Source organism: Phyllostomus hastatus, unplaced genomic scaffold (genome assembly GCF_019186645.2).
Source record: "Phyllostomus hastatus isolate PE091 unplaced genomic scaffold, TTU_PhHast_1.1 phas_contig_402, whole genome shotgun sequence".
Taxonomy (NCBI): Eukaryota; Metazoa; Chordata; class Mammalia; order Chiroptera; family Phyllostomidae; genus Phyllostomus; species Phyllostomus hastatus.
In genome coordinates, this window is record NW_025333873.1 from 13,525,621 (window position 1) to 13,544,222 (window position 18,602).

Sequence of the window (18,602 nt, forward strand, 5' to 3'; positions counted from 1 at the left end):
AAACTCTGAGGAGCAATGGTTTCGATTTCTCCGTTCCTGCACAGTCAGTCGTAAGTGGCCGACTTGATCTTGGGATCAGCCCGTATTACGGCACGTTAGCCAAGAGCCGCGTAAGCACCGGCGGTCCTCATGAGACAGGCCACGCGCGCCCTGGGGGCCTGGGAAAATCATCCCGGTACGATTCTCAGTGCCAGAACTTCACCTAATCACCAAGGAAGTCTCGGCACCTATGTGGTCTCTCCTACTCTCACCCGAGCAGAAGCTTTTTCAGGCCTTATCTGTGGAGGGGGCAAAGCTTTGCCACCCCCAAATGCGTGTCTTTGGGATATTGGTTATTTTAAGCTGTTTGGTTTTTAAGAAACAGAAGTCTCAGGAAGAATCTTTGACCTTTCCCCTGACGACTTAACAACGTAGATAGGGGACCCGCTCCAGGAAGGGGCCGTCATCAGAGGCCACTACAGTTTAACGCGAACCGAGTGTGTTAGGGGGGTGCCCAGCAAGGCCCACGGGATCAGAGGCCTCTCGGTGCCTCACGGGTAAAGGTGCCCATCATTTATTTACCAAACATTACGGGCTTTTCCATCCCCAGGTGGGTTGACTTCCTGCTTCCCAGGCTCCACACCACAACCCCCTTCTCAGGACGGAACCCACACCCCAACTGCCCTTGGGCCTCACATTCTCATGGAACCCCTACAAGGATAACCCCAGTAAGTGTGAGTATTTTCTCCCGTTAATCTGTCTTCTGTCATCTCAGTCATTTGCCCAGCCCGAAGGAGACGGAAGGGCGAATGCTGTGCCTGCTCCCCACTCAGTCAGCAGAACCCACCGTCATTGTCACCCGAGTCCAGACACCGCTGACGGGCGCTCACGGGCACGTTGCCTGGGTGTGCGGGAGGTCTTTGCACACCAAACCTCCCCTCGTCCACACACTCAAGGTGCCGTGCACGTGCGTCCTTCCTGCTCCCCACACCGTCGTTTGTGTCTGCACCCCCGCACCCCGCCCCAGCAGCGTGTTCACCAGGGAGCCCGGCACAACCGCAGCCGGAGGAGGAGAAAACCAGCTCAGGGCCGGTGACGCTCTTGCCAAGTCACCCGCAGCCTCGGTCAGCGCCGCTGCTGTAACAAGGAGGCCGGAGACTGGGCGGCTCGGAAACCACAGAAACTTGCCTCCCGTAGTTCTGGAGGCCAGAAGTTCAAGATCAAGGTAACGGCAGACCACTGTCTGGCGATGGCTCGCGTCCTGGTTCACGGTCAGCCACCTCCTCGGAGCGCGTCCCTCGGAGCTCATCCTCTTTGGTGAGGACACTAATCCTGGTCATGAGGACTGCACCCCTGTGACCCAGTTACCCCCCAGAGGCCTCGCCTCCTGCACCATCACGTGGGGGGTTAGGTTTCAACATACGAATCTGGGTGGACGCAAGCTTCCCGTCGTCCACACCTGGTTAGTGGTCACGGAGCTGAGCTAGGACTCCAGGTCTGTCGGGCGACAGGTTCCACGATCTCTCTACCGCACCGAACCGCCCGGCGCAGCTGCCTCCCCGGCACTGTGGCATCGTCCCCTTTCCCACGGGTCCTCACGAGGTCACAGGAAACAGCCCACAGACACTCTGCAGCACACAGGTGCATACAGACAGCTGGTCCTCAGGGGGCTCTGACTACATTCCACTGTTCTCGGTGCTTCGAGGGTTGTTTGCACGTCCTCCAACCCTCACCAGTCTTTGAGGACAGTCACTGGTATGACCCTCACTCAGCAGGTGAGGAACATAAGTCACAGAGGTGTTAAGTGACTTCCCAAAGGTCACACAGCTAAGAAGTTACAAAGCTGGGATTCAAACCCACGTGGGCTGGCCTCAGAGTCTGGGCTTTAACCTCTACACTAGCAGCTTCAGGAGTCTCTCCATCCACACAGGGGTTTAATGATCATGAGCAACCCTTTACCAAAGGCCCCCCACTGTGCCAACTCGGAGCAGGGCCAGAATACACCAGCGTTAGTGAGACTAGGCGGTCCTTTCTGTGCTGGAACCTATAGGGGACCTGGGGAAGCGGGTGTCAGACCAGTGAGGGCTGCGAAGGCAAACACACAGGAAGAGGGACGGGCAGAGGTGGGGGACAAGACCCTCTCTGGGCCGAGTGACGAGAGCCCGGCTCCTGGGACCTCACTGGATGAGACTCCACACATCCATGACTGCCGAGGGGGCAACACCAATGCTCCTCCCCCCGCAGCTCATCTCCTGGGCCTGAGTTTGCGTCTCGGCTTGGATCCTCCTTTGAGATGCCCTAGTCTCGTCTGAGAAGGAAGTAAGGGTCGTGGGAACTTCCTGGGCGGGCTGCTGTGACGCCGGAGAGAACGCAGAGAAGGCAGCTGGCACAGCCCTTGCCGCACGGCGCACGCACGATTTCCTCGCCTTTCTTTCTCCTCGGGTGCCGGTCAGCCACGGCCGCGCTGGGGCCCCGGGTTCGGGGGAGCAGCTGTCAGAGCGGCAGCTCAGCCACCCTCCGCCGATCTTCTCGGCCGGGCAGGGGCCTGCTCCTTACGTCTCCGAAATAGAACCCAGTATCGGCCACGTGGGCAGAAGGAGGCCACCTGCCTGTCTGTGTCTAAGCCGGCCCAGGCTCCGTTCCGCTGCAGTATCGGGGGCGGGGGGGGGGGGGGAGGAATCCCGATCTCCCAGAGACTCAGAACAACAGAGGGGGATTCCCCACTTCCGTGCGTGCCCCCACGGCGGACTGGGAGCCTCTGCTCTGTGTCACCCTCACTCAGGGACCCAGCCCGAGAGAAGCTCCGTGACCGTCTCCTTGATGGCTGAGCAACGCGACAAACCGAGGGCCAGCTCCGGAGGCTTCTGCTGCTTGGGTGGGACCCAGCGCTTCTGCCCACATGTTATCGCCATGACAACTCACACGGCCACCCCTAACCCCAAGGGGCCAGGGGAGTGCAGTCCTGCCGAGAGCCTGGAGGAAGAAGAACTGGTCTGCGGCACTGCCGTGACCCCCACGGGGCATCACCACGTGCCCGGTCTCTCCTCCAGGAGGCTCTGTGCCAGGAAGCCTGGGAGGGAACCGCTCCCGTCTGAGCCTGCCTGGGGAAGCTTCCCAACATGATCCATGATCCAGAGCGTCTCAGACGCGTTCACTGAGGCGGCCCTACAGGCAGGGACAGCAGAACTCCTGCCTCTGGGCTCGTCCCAGAAGCTCCTGTGAGCCCTGCGCCTGCTCCGTCGCACGTCGCTGTGAGTGTGGAGGTCAAACCCAGCGCTCACAGGACTCAAGCGGCACTCCTCTGGTGTGTGTGCACTGCCCCTCGCCCGAGCCCCGCGTGCTCCTGAGAAGTTCAGCGACAGTGACAGGTCCTCAACACCCCCAAAATGTGTTCTCGAAGTCTTCGCAGATTGACAGAATCTACATCATCGCTTTCTGACTTAGGTCGCTTTTCTTTTTCGGGGTAAAAATTCTGCCCGCCATTCCCTGAGAAGCTCTTCTGAGCCGACCACGCGGTCTGCAGGGTCGCGCCCACACTCAGGAGAGCTCTCCGAGGAAGACACAGCGGCGGTTCCCGAGGACGGAACTGCTTCACTAATAAAGTCACTTTCACTCTAAACTCTATGCTGACTTGTCTTTGAATTCTTTCCCGCACAAAGCAAAGGACCCACAGCGAGTGGCGGACCCGGGCCCCCAGCCCCCTGGAGCGCCTGCACTGCAGCACTTAGCTCCTCTGCGAGCAGCACTTCTAAGCTGCCCCGAAATACAGGGGCTGGGGGCGATGGCCGTGCTCGTCCGCCCACTAAGCAATTCATTGCCACGCATTAGCCTCATGGACAGTTGGAAGGAAACTCCGCCGTGGGGAAAACACACGCTGCTAAGGAGCATGAGCCTTCAGAGTGGCTGGTGGTGAGTCCAACCAGGATTCTAAGAGACACGAAGAAGAGCTGGCACCTGCTTCCCGCTCGGGGTGATGGGAGGCCGAGGCCAGCGGTCAGAAGAACAGCAGCAGGTGAACGGGCAGTTTCCCTCATGGGCTCGCAGCAGCACCCCAGGCTCCACAGGCCCGTGCTGGTCAGCCCTGTGTCCGCTAAACAGAGACCCTGGAGGCAGGTCACCCAGGCTCAGCTGGAGCGGAGCCCATCACACAGAGGACCAGCCCCCGCTGTCTCCTCCCATTCCAAAGACAGGCAGCCTTTCTGAACATGGCTCTGCCCAATGGCAAAGCCGCTCCATCTCCCGTCTTTACAGAGGGGGATCAGAAATGACCCTGCCAACAGGAGGCCATCGCTGTTATTTAAAAGGAAAGAAAACACGGATTCCACAACAAACATTTTCAATCCGGCATTAACACAAGAACTATAAACGAACTAAGTAAGCATTTCTTTTTTTAAGATTTTATTTATTTATTTTTAGACAGGGAAGAGAGAGAGAAACATCAATGTGCAGTTGCTGGGGGCCGTGGCCTGCAACCCAGGCATGTGCCCTGACTGGGAATCGAACCTGCGACGCTTTGGTTTGCAGCCCGCACTCAATCCACTGAGCTATGCCAGCCAGGGCTAGCATTTCTAAACCGTTTACTCTTGCCGGTAACCAGGAATACAAGAAAATAAGGTACCACGTCTTGCCTGATTGATCTTTTTTCTCTTTGGAAGGTAACTCGGTGCCCTTGAGGGGGCCACCGCGCAGGCGGTGCTTCCCCACGGGCCCCGGGAGAGTCGGTTCCAGGAAAGCGATTTAGCAGCATGCACGGAGAGCGCCATGCCTGTCACCCTCTTCGCCCCAGTAACGCTCTTCTGCGAACCTCTCCTAGGGCACTCGTCAGAAACGTGGGTGAAGGTTTGCATTCCGGGATTTTCAGTAAAATGTTATGTATAAGGACAACAACAACAACAACTACAAAAGAAATGGAAGTAAATTAAGGAGCCAAAAATAAATGGATGAAAGGCAGGGCGAGATTCAATAAAATGCGATGGGGAGATATGAGAGCACGTGAAATATATCTTATTTTTAAGAATCACTTCATGACACGAGGAAGGGTTCATAATGTCAATAGAAAAAGTCAGGCCCTGATATGATTCTTTTTTTTTTTCTCAAAGAAAATATTCAGTGGATTGAGCGCGGGCTGAGAACCAAAGCATCACAGGTCCGATTCTCAGTCAGGGCACATGCCTGGGTTGCAGGCCACGGCCCCCAGCAACCGCACATTGATGTTTCTCTCTCTCTTTCTCCCTCCCTTCCCTCTCTAAAAAATAAATAAATAAAATCTTTTAAAAATATATTTAAAAAAAGAAAATATTCCACAAACATATTCACACAGTCACAGGGTCACTGATATGCTCATAACACAGGTGGAAACACAGTGAAATGTTAACAGGAATTTTCTTAGAATAGTGTATTATAGATTTTTTTTGTTTCTTTAGATTTTTCCATATGCCCCAAATTAACATCATACATACATACATAGAGCAGATACATACACATTTGTATAGTAAAGAAGCATTTGGAAGACAGAATGTGATAGATTTAAAAAATTGCCACTCTTTACCTCCCTCCCTGCGGCCACGCCCTGGGGCCAGGACCCATCCCCCTGAGTCCCAGCCCCGCCCCTGGTAGCCGGCTGTCGCCACAGGGATGCAAACAGAGGCTTCCAGAGCACTTACCCACGGGAGCCCGTCCTCGCCCACGGCTCTCGGAGCCTCAGGACAGCCACAGCGCAGGAGAGCTGAAGCTCCTCTGTGCAGCCTGTGGGAGGATGAGACACAGGTGACCCAGTAAGCCCCACCGCCCCAACCGCACGAAGTTCTCACCCCCAGAAACAGAATTAGTTTCCTAGCCAACCGGCAGCTGACCATAGATGCGAGTGAGGGCGGGGGGGTCCAGCATCAGCAGAAAACCACCCAGCAGAGCCCAGCCCAAACCGCCAGCCTACAGAATCATCAAACCAATCAATAATGGCAGTTTCAGTCCACTAAGATTTGGGGTGGTTTCTCATGCAACAACAGCTACGTGACACGGAAAAAAGACGTACTCTGGTAATACAGTGGAAAAGCGCTGGGTTTCCCCACTGGGGACATTATCTGACCGTCTGCGACTCTGCGTGGCTGTGCCTGACACGGGAATCACAGCATATGCTCCCGGGGCAGCTGTGAGAATGGAAGGAGGCCCGTGAAAGCAGCTGTCATGCAGTGAGGCCGAGCATGCATGCGATGAATCGGTGTTGTTCCTCATTGGCAGGAATTGAGAAGGAAGAAGCGTTTCAGAGCACGAGGGACAGAGGACTTGGGTTACATCCATTTTCACAGCTTAGGAGTGGGTTCCAAATATCACTTGAGGAGTCCAAGGACTTCATCGTTTTGAGCAATGGGTCAAGTCTGGGGCTGGAATTGGGAAGCATGAGTTTTATATCCTAACTCATCCACTGACTTGCAGTGTGACCCAGGATGCTTTTCATAACCCAATTAACTCCTGAGGGGTGGTCCTTCGGGTCTGAGCCAATCACAGCAGAGCAAGGAGAAAGCCAGCTCCACACAAGGTTATTTCAGACGGAAAGTTTGAAGTCCAGCCTCCGTGCCTGGGCCTTTGCTACTTGGTCTCCACTTGTCCTGCCACCCACAGCCCAGCTAACCCCATACACTCAGCACTCTGGCCCAGTAAAACAGCATGCGAATCCCGAGACAGATTACACGGCTGTGGTACCTGGCTCACGCTGCTCTTCTGCTGGGATGTATGTGGTCTCCATGATCAAACCCCTACTCATCCTTCAAGGCCTACCCCAGGGAGACCCCTGAGCTGCCAGACAAAAGTACCTTTTTCCCTTGTGTTCCCCACAGCTATTTATCTTGGCTCAGGTTCTGTACAGGCAGAGGCTAAGACAGGGACCCTCGTGCATGTAGGTTATTAAGGGAGGACCCTCAGGAGGACCCTGAAGGAGAGAGAAGCAGGAGAGGGTGGTGGAAAGAGCTGCAGAAAGGTGTGAGCTCAGCTGATGTCTACATGGAACATAAATGAAAGCACAGGGTTGTCCCACCTGGAGGCAAGGGGTCTGCCTAGTCTGTTTCCTCATATCAGCCAACCCCTGGCTGGAAGCATCCTCAGGGAGAGTCATGACCTTCCCAGCATTCCCAGGGCCGCATCCATTACCCAGGGCAATCCCAAGGGAAGGGACCGTTGTGGTCAAGAATGAACTATCGGGCCTTGGTGGGTGCGGCTCAGTGGATTGAGTACCCACCTGCGAACCAAAGGGTCATCGGTTCGATTCCCAGTCAGGGCACATGCTTGGGTTTCGGGCCAGGTCCCCCACTGGGAGCATGTGAGAGGCAACCACACACTGATGTTTCTCTCCCTCTCTTTCCCCCTCCCTTCTTCTCTCCAACAAATAAACTTTAAAAAATGAAAAAAAGAAGGATGCACTGTGAGGTGAGCCTCTCACAGCAGTGAGTTCACTCCATTTAGGCTCAGCTCCTTCAGGTCCCCATGGGCCACAGTTCCTGGGGACACTTGCAAGAGAGGTTCCCTAGGTCACATGCGAAACTCAGCTCCCTCCCCCGCCGCCCACGCCACATTGCCCTCCACAGTGGCTAGCCTGGTGGTCGGTGGGATGTTCCTGAGGGGGAGGGGGAACCAGACCCCCACGGGAGGCAGTCTGAGGCCCATTTGCTGTTGAAACTGGGTGTGGGAGCCCCAAGAGATGGATGCCCAGGGAGTCGCCTCAGTGCCAGACATGTTCTCCCTGTCCCCATTGGGACACAGCCCCTTTCCCCGTGATGACAGAGTCCTCACCCCTACCAAGTGAAAGCATCTTCCTTTGCCAGATAATTATTGGCACAAACGCCCAAACGACCAGCAGCAGCTGCACCTTTAAATTTAGTGGGCCCAGCTGGCGGCATCTCTCCTGAGCCTACAGTGACAGGAAGCGCCAATTCCCCATCTGGGCCACTAGGGGCGATGGTGAGCAACCACGCCTGCTTCCCGCTGGAGGTACCTGCACCCACGTGCTCTATCCATTCTACAGCGTGTCTCCTTCCAGCCTCGGGATGTGTGTCTGTCCTCTCCCGTCCCCTTGCCCCAGGGCTCCTGGAAGACGAGGTCTATTTCTGTTTATCCCTGATCACATAATAAATCACCTTGCTCAGTACGCAGTAAAGGTGCGGAAGGAAGAAGAGCGTCTCGTCTATGGCACACAGAGGGTACCTCCGCGTGGTCTGCCTCACATTCCTCCAAAAAAAACCACACCAAGACTGCGGTCCTAACACCCGACACAGGGACAACGGGTCCGCGTGGTACATCGGGGCCACGCCAGGGCACCGGAATAACAAACGGCTACCCAACTGGGGACCGGGCAAAGGTCCAACTACCCCCAGCAGCGTGTTGCCGCTGGCAAAGGGGAGAGAGGGGGGGATGCCATGGGCCCGGGCTCCCAGGTGCCCCGAACCTGGTGAAAATCAGACCCATTTCCCCACCAGGCAAGGCTCCCCCATGTGGGGCTCGGGGCTGAGAGACGGTCACCGGGGGTCACGGCCTGTCGGGTGTCTGTCCCCAGGACCACAGTCTGTTCCACGTCTGGGGCTGGGGGACGGAATGGGCAGGGGGAGAGTGACTGTGGAAAGCGCTGGGCCGGGGCCAGCACCCTGGCCTCCGCCCACCCTGAGTGCCCTGCCTGGGCCAGGAGGGGCCTGCAAAGGAAGCAGTGCAGGACAGTTGGGGAAGGTCTAAAAACCACAGGAGTCCGATGAGGAAAGCCCAGAGGCTGCCCAGTGATGCAATTCGTGGGAGACAAAAAAGAAAGAAAATAAAAAAAGAAGAAAAAAAGAACCCTCCAAGCCTACCCAGGAGCATTCATCATTCAGCGTGACCTTCCAGGAATCTGCTGACAGACACAGAGTGTTCTGTGTGACTCCCTGCCCGGGACCTGGAATGACTGTGAAGGGGAGGAAGGCAGGGGAGGGGGCCGGAGTGCGGGGCGGGGAGGCAGGGTGGCCTGGTTCCTGGCGCCATCTCGGGCTCCATCTGCTGGTGACACTGGGAACCACACCCCATCTCCTGACCGAACGAACACAGTCCGTGTTTGTGGGAGAAGGAGGTGAAGGTGTGTGTGTGTGAAGAGAGGAGCAAAACCCATTTGCACCCGGATGAGCCAGGTCTCTCATCCCCTTTGGATGCCGCGTGCCTGTCGGGTGAGACTTGCTGTGCTGGTTTTACCCATGGGACACTGAGGTTCAGGGGGATGATCCGTCTCACCCAGGGCAAGCACGGACCAATCTGTTGTCGCTGTGCAATCACTCCTTTCTGAGCGCACAGGGGCCGCACCAGCTCCTGGAGCATAGACGCTCGCTGACTGAAGGGCTGGATGAGGCTGGAGGACCTCGCCTTTTCGCAGTGTGTCTGTGGGAGCCGCTCTACACAGGAAGAGGCCGAGGCAGCCGTGAGGACGGTGCCGTGGTCACAGGCAGTGCTAGGAAATGCCCGGCGCATCTCCTGCCTCCGCATCCCCCTCCAAGGTCACAAACCGCTTCCAAGGCTGGGGTGGGCCCTGCTGCCCTTCGACCTCTCCTAGCACTGAGCCGTCCCGGAGGGACCACATAAGGAAGAGAGGACAGCAAGCTGCCCAGCCGGCCACCGACGTCGAAGGGGCGGGGACCAGACCACGCTGACAGGTGACGGGCTACCTCTGAGCGCTCTGAGAAACTGTTTGCTGTTGTGGCGGCGTATTGTGATGTGCCCGGAGAGACTCAGGCGCATCAGGTGTCTTCGTGCCCAGCCTACCCATCCATCCCATCCCCTCCTAGCCACCCCTCCCCCATGTGCACCCTTGCCCTAAACACGGAAACACACCTGCTATCCAAACCCCTACACAAGGCAAAAACTGCACCAGCCAGGGACCCCCACACAGCAAACCTCCCGTCCCCAAACACTCTGGCATCCGCCGCGTCCTTGAACCTGGGCAGCACGTTGATTCCCCTTGTGCTCTCTCTGGCTGGGATGATTCTCCTGCTCAGGAAAACTCCTATGCAGCCTTCAAGGCCCATTTCCAATACCACCCCCTCGTGAAACCTGCTCTCCAACCCCCTTCACTAGCTAAGTGTTCCCTTCCCTGAACACCCAGCGATCTTGCTTGTATTTCACTGCAACCCAAAGGGTACTGTCTTCGCCTGCCTGTGCCCTGGATGTAAGCTGTATACTCAGCAAACACCCAGTCAACGGCACATGGGCGAATGAGCGCGAGCTTCTTGTACACCCTCTGAGAGAGAGAAAAGGAATCAAAGCCACCTAGACACACGGAATGATTAGAAACAGAAGCCCATTATAGAATGAGTGTATTATTCAGCTGCACAGTAAATGCTCAATAAAAAAAAAATTAAACTTAGTATCTTGACTCTGGACTTATTTTTTGTGTGGCTTGGTTCAGGATGTTTATTTTCTGGGCCCTAGAGTTTTCTCCTGGAAACTGGAAAACAACTGCTACCTAACAACCCCGTGGCGAGGATGGCACAGCGCCGGAAATGCACGACCATCGGGCGTGCCACGTGGCAAAGTGTTGCTTGCTCCCACCGCTCCCTCTGAGACAAGAGCCTGGGGAGCTGGATTCTGGTCTAATCCACCCCTCCCGATGGCACCAGAAAGCCAAGGAGCTGCCCAGAATTGATTCTGGGGTCTCATTTGCACCCCAAAGCCATTTGAAGAAACAAGCCGCCTTGGGATGTTCGCCACACCTACTATGTGCTCGGCCCTGGGCCAGGCCGGGAGAGCAGAACTGTCCTCGAGTGAACGGCAGACCTGCCAGCAGGGGCCGGGGCGCCTCCCGCAGAAACAGACCCGCCTTCTCGCACTGCGGGCAGGCGTCCAGGCGCCCAGGCGTCCAGGGAGCGCGGGCACACAGCTGCAGCTGGGGCCGGCGGCCAGGGCAGACTCGCCCATTGTGTCGGGAACCAGCGGGAGACACAGTGCCCGCTCTGAGCTGCACAGAGCGGCTGTCATCCTCCCCTCCAGGAGCCGCCACAGGGGACCTTGTCAGGGGCCTTTCAGGGGCAACCTTCCCACGGGTCTCCGTTCGCCTTTCACATCAGTAAGCCCACAAATGGGACCCACGTGAGGGCCGTGACAGGCGATGCTTTCAGGGAAGTGCACACAGCCACCGATTTGAGTCCCATTTTCGTCGTGTGAGGCCGCGTCATAGCTACAGTCTGTCCTCTCCGTGGGTAGGAGCAGAGAATCCCAGGCTATTAGAGCCAGGAGGAAAGTTAAAATTCCCCCGAACCAGGGGCGCTCCACCTTTAGGTTATACCCGCACCCCACCCCGGGGGCTTGGAGATCAGATTGCTGCGCCCTGCACCCCAAGTGTCCCATTCACTCGTTAGGCCTGGGGCAGGGTGGAGCACTTGCATTTCTAGGGAGTTCCCAGCAGGGGGTGCCGGCGCCCAGGGTGCGGACCCAGAGACCGAGCTTGGAGAACCCGTGGTCCAGGCCAACCGGGGAACTGAATGGTGGAGAAACAGGAGACCCGGCGAGGGGACACCAGGAGTAAGGAGCAGGCCCCCCCTCCATAATGTGCGGGGCACTTCCCCAGCCCACGCACCCAGAGCCCTTGGAGCCTGAGTTAGCTGCAGGGTTGCCGGGTGACGCCCAGGCCCCTCCGTGCTGCCACCAGGAAGTCATGACAGAGGTGGGGGGGGCGGGGGCTTGGCTGGAGGCCGCCTAACACGTCTGCAAACATGCCCCGAGTTCTCGGTGGAGGAAACAGCATACAGGCAGGACCAGAAAGCCAGGGCGGGGCCAGGCCCGTCCCTGTGGCTGCATGGGGACGGGGGCTGCGAAAGATGTGATGGGCGAGACCCAAGCCTTGTGAGAAACGCATCACGCCGTGCCTGTCCTCTGTCCGTCCCTCCATCTGCCACAGAACGGCAGCCCCAGGCAGCATCCGATGGCAGGTCGGAGCCGGTGGAGAGAGCCTCACGGTCTCAGTGCAAGGGAGCAGCCTGGCTTTGGCACCGGCCTTGGGTCCGAGTCCCGGCCAGCTACATACACAGCCTTTATGCCCCTCCCCTCGAGGCACTTTTGAGCTTCAGGTTGGAACAAGCCAGAAGCACGTGTCGCGGTGCCCAGCACAGAACAGATGCGCAATGAACTGCACTCACAATAGCGCGTGACTCCCCCCAGGCCACGGACAGTGCGCCTCCCCGTGAGGGTCACTCCTGGGCAGCTGCTGCCACAGGAGACTTCTCTGCAGACTGGACACGGCGCCGCTAACACGGAAACCGCAGAGAACGGCGGGCTGCCTCCTCCGGCCAGGTGACCACCCCACGGGGCCTCCGAGGTCGTTCTGCAGACCTGAGGGGAGCAGGCCCGCCCCCTGCAGGTGGAAGGAGGGGCAGCGCGGGCACCTTAACTAACTCCTTCTGTGGGTAGCTGAGTGTTCACAAGGGCCTCTCAAGTCAGGTGAGTTTTAAACTAAACCGTGTGTCCACGGCACTCGGAACTGAGCCACTGAGGCAAACGGGCCACCCAGGCTGCCTGTCCTCACAGGCGAGGCCAAGACCAAGGAACCTGCGGGGGGGTGGGGGGGGGGGACCTTGTTGAGTGTCAGACCCTGAAACGTTCACAGTGAGAACACGGGGCTCTCTGCAAGAACACAAGTTAAAGGAGTTCGTCATCACCAAGCCCTTGTTATATGACATGTCAAAGGGACTTGCCCAAGAAAAATAAGATCAAAATACGAACAGCAAAACGACTACAAACTCACAACTACCCACGAACAAACCTCAAATTAAAACAAGAACAAAAAACAAACGAAGCCAACAACTAGAACAGGAACGGAACCACAGAAATGGAGATCACAGGGAGGGTTATCAGCAGGGGAGTGGGAGGGGCAAAGAGGGGGAAAAGTACAGGGAATAAGCAGCATACATTATTGGCAGAAAAGAGGGGGAAGTCAAGAATAGCACAGGAATGCAGAAGCCAAAGAATTTATATATACGACATAAAGTAAGGGGGCCATGCTGGTGGGAGGGGGTGTGTAGGGCAGAGGGGAATAAAGGGGAGAAAATGGGATAACTGTAATAGCATAATCAATAAAATATATTTTTAAAAAAGAATAAAAAATAAAAATGAAGAAAACGAAGAAGCTGAGGCATGAAGAGGTAGCTTGCCCGGGGACACGGTGATTAGTCCCCGCCGGCCGGGTCCTGACTCGCCGCAGGTAACCGCCTCTCACACTCGCTGGGCGGTAGTGCGCGTGCCTGACACAACAGTCTTTCCACAGAGATGGAATAGTCACGTGCGTGAGTGAAGAGATTCAGGGGAACGCATCCACGTTCCAGCCTGAAAAATCCAACACGGATTCAACACGTACTCTGTGTCAGATCATGTCTATCCATTAGCATCTTTAATGCGCTAATGTGCAGGGAGGAAACACCAGCGGTTTCCCAGAGGCGGATGCTGAGACCCAGCGAGGGTGGAGAGCAGCCCACAGCCACTATCTCGGTATTCTCAAGTGTCGGGCAGACATCGCGGCAGTCTGTGAAATGGGGAAGTGCGGACTACCAGACGTTCTTCTAGAGTATTCTTCCAAAATATCCGCATCTTCTGCATGTCTTCGTGCTATTTCACTCTGTACATTGTAGGAAACTAATAACAATGCAAGTCATTCTTGCCCGTGAAAATGCTAATGGTTTTGATCTTTGGAGAGGCTATTGATCATTGCCCTGGGCACACTGAACTGTTTGCCAATCTGTCTGCAAAACCATTTCCAGTTCCTGACTGCCTGAGTGTGTGTGCTCTTTGAATTCTCCGTTGAACCCGTGTTTACATTTTACTGGTTTTCTCATTAATTAATGAGTGAAACAAAACCCTTGACATGTGTTCATTAAATAGTTCCACAAGAGTCATGGTTTTACCTTTATTTTAATTTTAGCACCAATTAGGATTCAAACCCAAGTTTGTTGGGTCTAATTAATCCCACATACACACACACACTTGTTACTGCTAATCATGTGTTCTTCAGCAAATTTAAGCAGGTCTTTTAAAACTTGTAGTTTTCTCCCTGGCCGGTGTGGCCCTGTTGGTTGGAGCATCGTCCCATAACCGAAAGGCTGTGGGTTCAGTTCCCGGTCAGGGCACGTGCCTGGGTCGTGGTTTGGTCCCTGGTCCAGGTGGGTACCATCCCCAGCCCGGGCACGTACGGGAGGCAGCCAGTCCCACATCGGTGTTTCTCCCTCCCCCTTTCTCTCTGCCTTCCTCTCTATCTGAAAGCAATGGAAAAAAATTGTATTTTTCAGTGTTGTCTGTTAGGGACAGCCCTGGATTCCCATGACGACATGTGTCCCAGTCCTCTGGTTTCTGTGCTTGTCTCCCTCCACCGCCTCCAGATCCCCTGGGCGTGGTTCTCCCAGGCTGCACCACAGCCCTGAGCAAACTGGCACGTGGTCCGGGCTAAACAGTGCAGGCTGGATTGAGTCCGACGGAACTGAACTGGACCTGCGCTCAGCCTCCTGTGTTCTTCCAGAATCCTTGCCTTCCCACCGTGCCAGGTCCTGGGGGACAGTGTTCCAGAGAGGCCTTGAGGAGATATCTGGGAGCCTACCAGGTTTTTTCCCTGCTGGGGGACCAGAAGCTTTTCCAGGCAAAAAGGACTGCTGCCGTCCGCAGACCCGGGCTAGCAGTCCCAGTGCCCCTACACACACACACACACACACACACACACACACACACACACACTCACACTGAGATAGCGTCCTGATGGAACAAATCCCAGAGGCTGCCAGCTCTCAGCCCAGGCCCTACCTCTGCTACACAAGACTTCCCTGAGTTTCAGCTTTTTTGTCATCGGTGGTGGTTGATTTTATGCGTTAGCTTGGCTAGACTGCGGTGCCCAGATATTGGGTCGAGCACGAGTCCAGATGTTGCCGTGGAGGTGTTTTTGAGATGTGATCAGGGTTTAAATCGGTCGACCCTGAGGAAAGCAGACGGCTCCCGGTGATGTGAGTGCTCCTGCTCCAGTCAGATGAAGACCTTACGAGAAGGAGCCGGGCGTCTGCTGCGGAAGAGGGACTTCTGCCTCCAGCCATCCTGCACACATGGGCTGCAGCACCACGTCGTCCCCGGGTGGGTAGCCCGCCAGCCTACCCTGCAGATTTCAGATGCACGGAACCCCCACTCCAAACAGTGAACCCATTCCCTTCCCTCCCCCTCTCTCCCCCTCTGACTGTCTCTCACCAGACAGAAGAAAGAGTAGTAAATGGAGCCCAGGGGTGAACTGGGCAGGACCGGGCTTCCTGGGAGGCCGTGAAGCAACGAGAAATCTACTCTGCAGACCCGGCGAGGGCCTGCCCTGCCAGACGAGGGTCCCGCAGGTGAACCAAGGCTGAAGGGCACTAGAATGCATTCCAGCGGGCCCCCTCCCCCTCTGCTCTGCAGCGCCACCCGCTCCCTCCCTCCAGGTGTCCGCACCTTTGACCAGGTGGAAACCTTAACTCACCCGTACCACGGATGCTGACATGGGGCGGAGGGTGTCAACCCCGTCATCTACCCGGAATTTGCACAACTGAAAAACTGAAGATGATGTATTGAACTGTGACAGCTTTCGAGCACCACTTTCCCACCCCCAGGAGGGTCGGTCCGTGAGGAGACTGTTGGGGCAGCATGTGCGTGGTCACGGCACCCAGAGATCCCCAGCCCCTTCCTGTGGGAGGCTGGAATGCGTGAGCACCTGCACAGGAGTGACACTCCCAGGCCACGTCTCTTCATGTCCCCACTTCCCAAGGAGCCAGTGCGAACCCCACGGTCATCTCAGTACCACCCCTGACACCCACAAAGGTTAGGAAACCCAAGCAAACCGCAGGCCCGTGGGAATTACGGGGACAGGACCAGATCACTCGGCGGATCGCGACGCGGCCAATCCTGCAACAAAGACTCTGGGAATTTCTGGGAGGGGAGTCAATGGAAACGATGAAAACGTTGCCTGCCTTCGGTTCCGGCCCCACCGGAATACCAGTGAGTCTGGCCAGTCGCTGGGCGTGGCTTTTTAATAAATGCAAATTCAGCAGGAAGACCACCTCAGAGGAGGCCCACGGAGCCCGCTGGGAATGGGCAGCTCCCTGGACAGTGGCACTGGACGCACTGCTGTCTCCCCGCGAACTTGACAGGTGTGAAGTCTCTGTATCTCGTTAGAGGCTCCTGCCGCCTGTTCAAATCCCTTGACCTCTGTCTCCCCAGATGTCCCTGGCACCCCAGCGCTGAACCACAGGTCGGATCTGTCTCCACTCCCCCTGTCCCCAGAGCGCACCACAGTAACTTTCAGCTTTTGGTTTCCTGAAAATTCCATTTGGTGTTTTCTCTGCGAGACTCCGGAAGATGGACTACCCCTCATAAAACAACAGGGCTCCAAAGGTCTGTATCCTTGGCTAGGTAAAACCTGCCGTTCCACTGCTGTGGTCGAACCCCCAGTCTGGGTCGCTCAAACCTACGACAATCAGAGTTTATGACGTGCGCACTTCCGAGCCAAGCTGAGCCCACTGCCCACTGCCCACTGCCCACTGGAGACGCAGAGCCTCAGGCTCAGCTGGTCTGGGGCAGGACTCCTACGGTGGTGATTTTTGAAATCCCTCCTCCCCATTCAGTCTAACGTACAGGCTGAGATCCCCGTTACTGAGACCTGCTCCTGGGGGGTCCTCTGCTCCAACACTCCTCCCAGCATCAGCCACAGCTCGGTCCTGGTGGGGCCTCCTCTGGGCATTCGTGTCCAGGTCAGGCCCTCGGGAGTTGTCCTGGGTTCCTCCCGGGCTCTCCCCCACCCCCATACTACGGCCTAGATTTGGGTGCTCGGCCTCTCCCATGGGATCGCGGCTGCCTGGACAGTCTCCGGTCTCCCTGGTCCACGCGCAACCACCGCCTGAGTGATCTCTTGACAGCACCGCCCGCTCGGGCCGCCCAGCCTCCACTAGAGTGGCCGCCAACTGCGATGCAGGGGACACCCGACCATCTGGTCTGGGTACTCCCGGGCGCAGGCTCCTCTCCACCGTGGCCTGAGCACCCTGCAACCCCTCCTCTAACCACTGGAGCTCGTCGCTGCTGTCCCTCACCACGCTGCCACTCCCTGAGCTGCTCCCCGTCCCCCAGCCACCACTCCAGACTGAGTCCAGGCACCAGCCTCCCGCCCGCCCGGGAGGGCCTCCTCCTCGGGCCCTGAGAACACCCACCGCTCCCGACCCCCAGGCACACCCGACCCTCCCTCCCTCCCTCCCTCCCTTCGTGGCACTCTCCCAGGACACTGACGTCCCTGTCCCTGCACCTGCCCACCTGCAGTGCACGATTTCTTTACATGTCCCTTCCCACGGGCCCTGAGCTCCCCGAACCCCCCACCACCTGGCATGGCACCAGGCACACGGGAGACCCTCAGTGCGTTTCCTCCTGCAAATGCCTAGTTCACTGTCCCGTGCTGGTTCTAAGGTGCCCCTCAGACAGACAGACAGACAAACAGACAGATGGGGGACTGTTTCATGAACACTGTCTCCGGCTGTAAATAACCTGCCTGCTACCCTCCAAACCAGCTGCTGGGTGGGACAACAGGGGCTGTCCCTGGAGAGGCTAACCAGGGAAGACCCATCCCTTGGAGACCAGGGAAGTGCGGAGGGAGACTCGGGCAGGCGAGATCCACGGCTCTCGTCTTTCTTCCCCTCCTTCCCTCTCCCCTCCCCCACCCTTATTTTGTTGGCATTATGTAATTTTCATCCTACTAGATTTTTGAGGCCAAAGTAATAGATTCACATAATCCTAGAAGCCAAAGGAAGCCTAGCCCCACCTGCCCCACCTGCCCCACCTGCCCCACCTGCCCCACCAGCCCCTCCACGCGCACAGGCCCCGGCCCCTCGGAGACAGAGCTTTCTCAGCTGTTTACCCTGCTCTCGACTTTATTTTTCTAAATAACGCAAATGTGCTATCATGTTTTGATTAACTAAATAGATACTACTTACTGGCTTCTCGTGCTAGATGAAGTTTCTATCTTCCATGCACCCTCTTGTCCCATCCCGGCGACCCTCCCAGGGTTGACAGCGTAGTTTCTTGTTGCCGTCCCTTCTGGCTTTTCCCGGGGCTGACAGCCACTCCTGTTTTTATTACTTGTTATTTTTCCAATGTATTGCGATCTCCTCCTTCCTCCAAATAACTTGATGGGGGGGGGGGAGGAACTTCTCAGGAGCGTTTCCCACATTGTCAAAGATATCCTTCTTTTTTCCTCCTCCTTCGGCAAGCAGAAAGAGAAAGCACAACATCGAGGCTGGAAGGGCACTTCTGCTGAAGCGCGCGCATGCTGGCCTGGGACCTCCCGGGAGGCCTCTCTCCGGAGGGGCGTGGTCGGTCGCCCTGCCCCCTCTGACCTGGACCTGCCCTCATCTGTGGTCTGTGTCACTGAGACAATGCTACCTGCCCTCACAAAGAACCTCAGAGCCTCAGAGGTCATCACCATGGAAACACATCTCGTTCCCTAGAGCCCACGTTAGTATTTGGCAAGTCGCCTGCCACCTAGTGCCTCGGGGACCCGGGCTCCTTCCAGCGTGTGGCTCTGCCTGAGAGCCCTGCGCGGGTTGACGGGTAGAGACCGGGCATGGGGACCGGGCCCAGCGGTGCGCGAA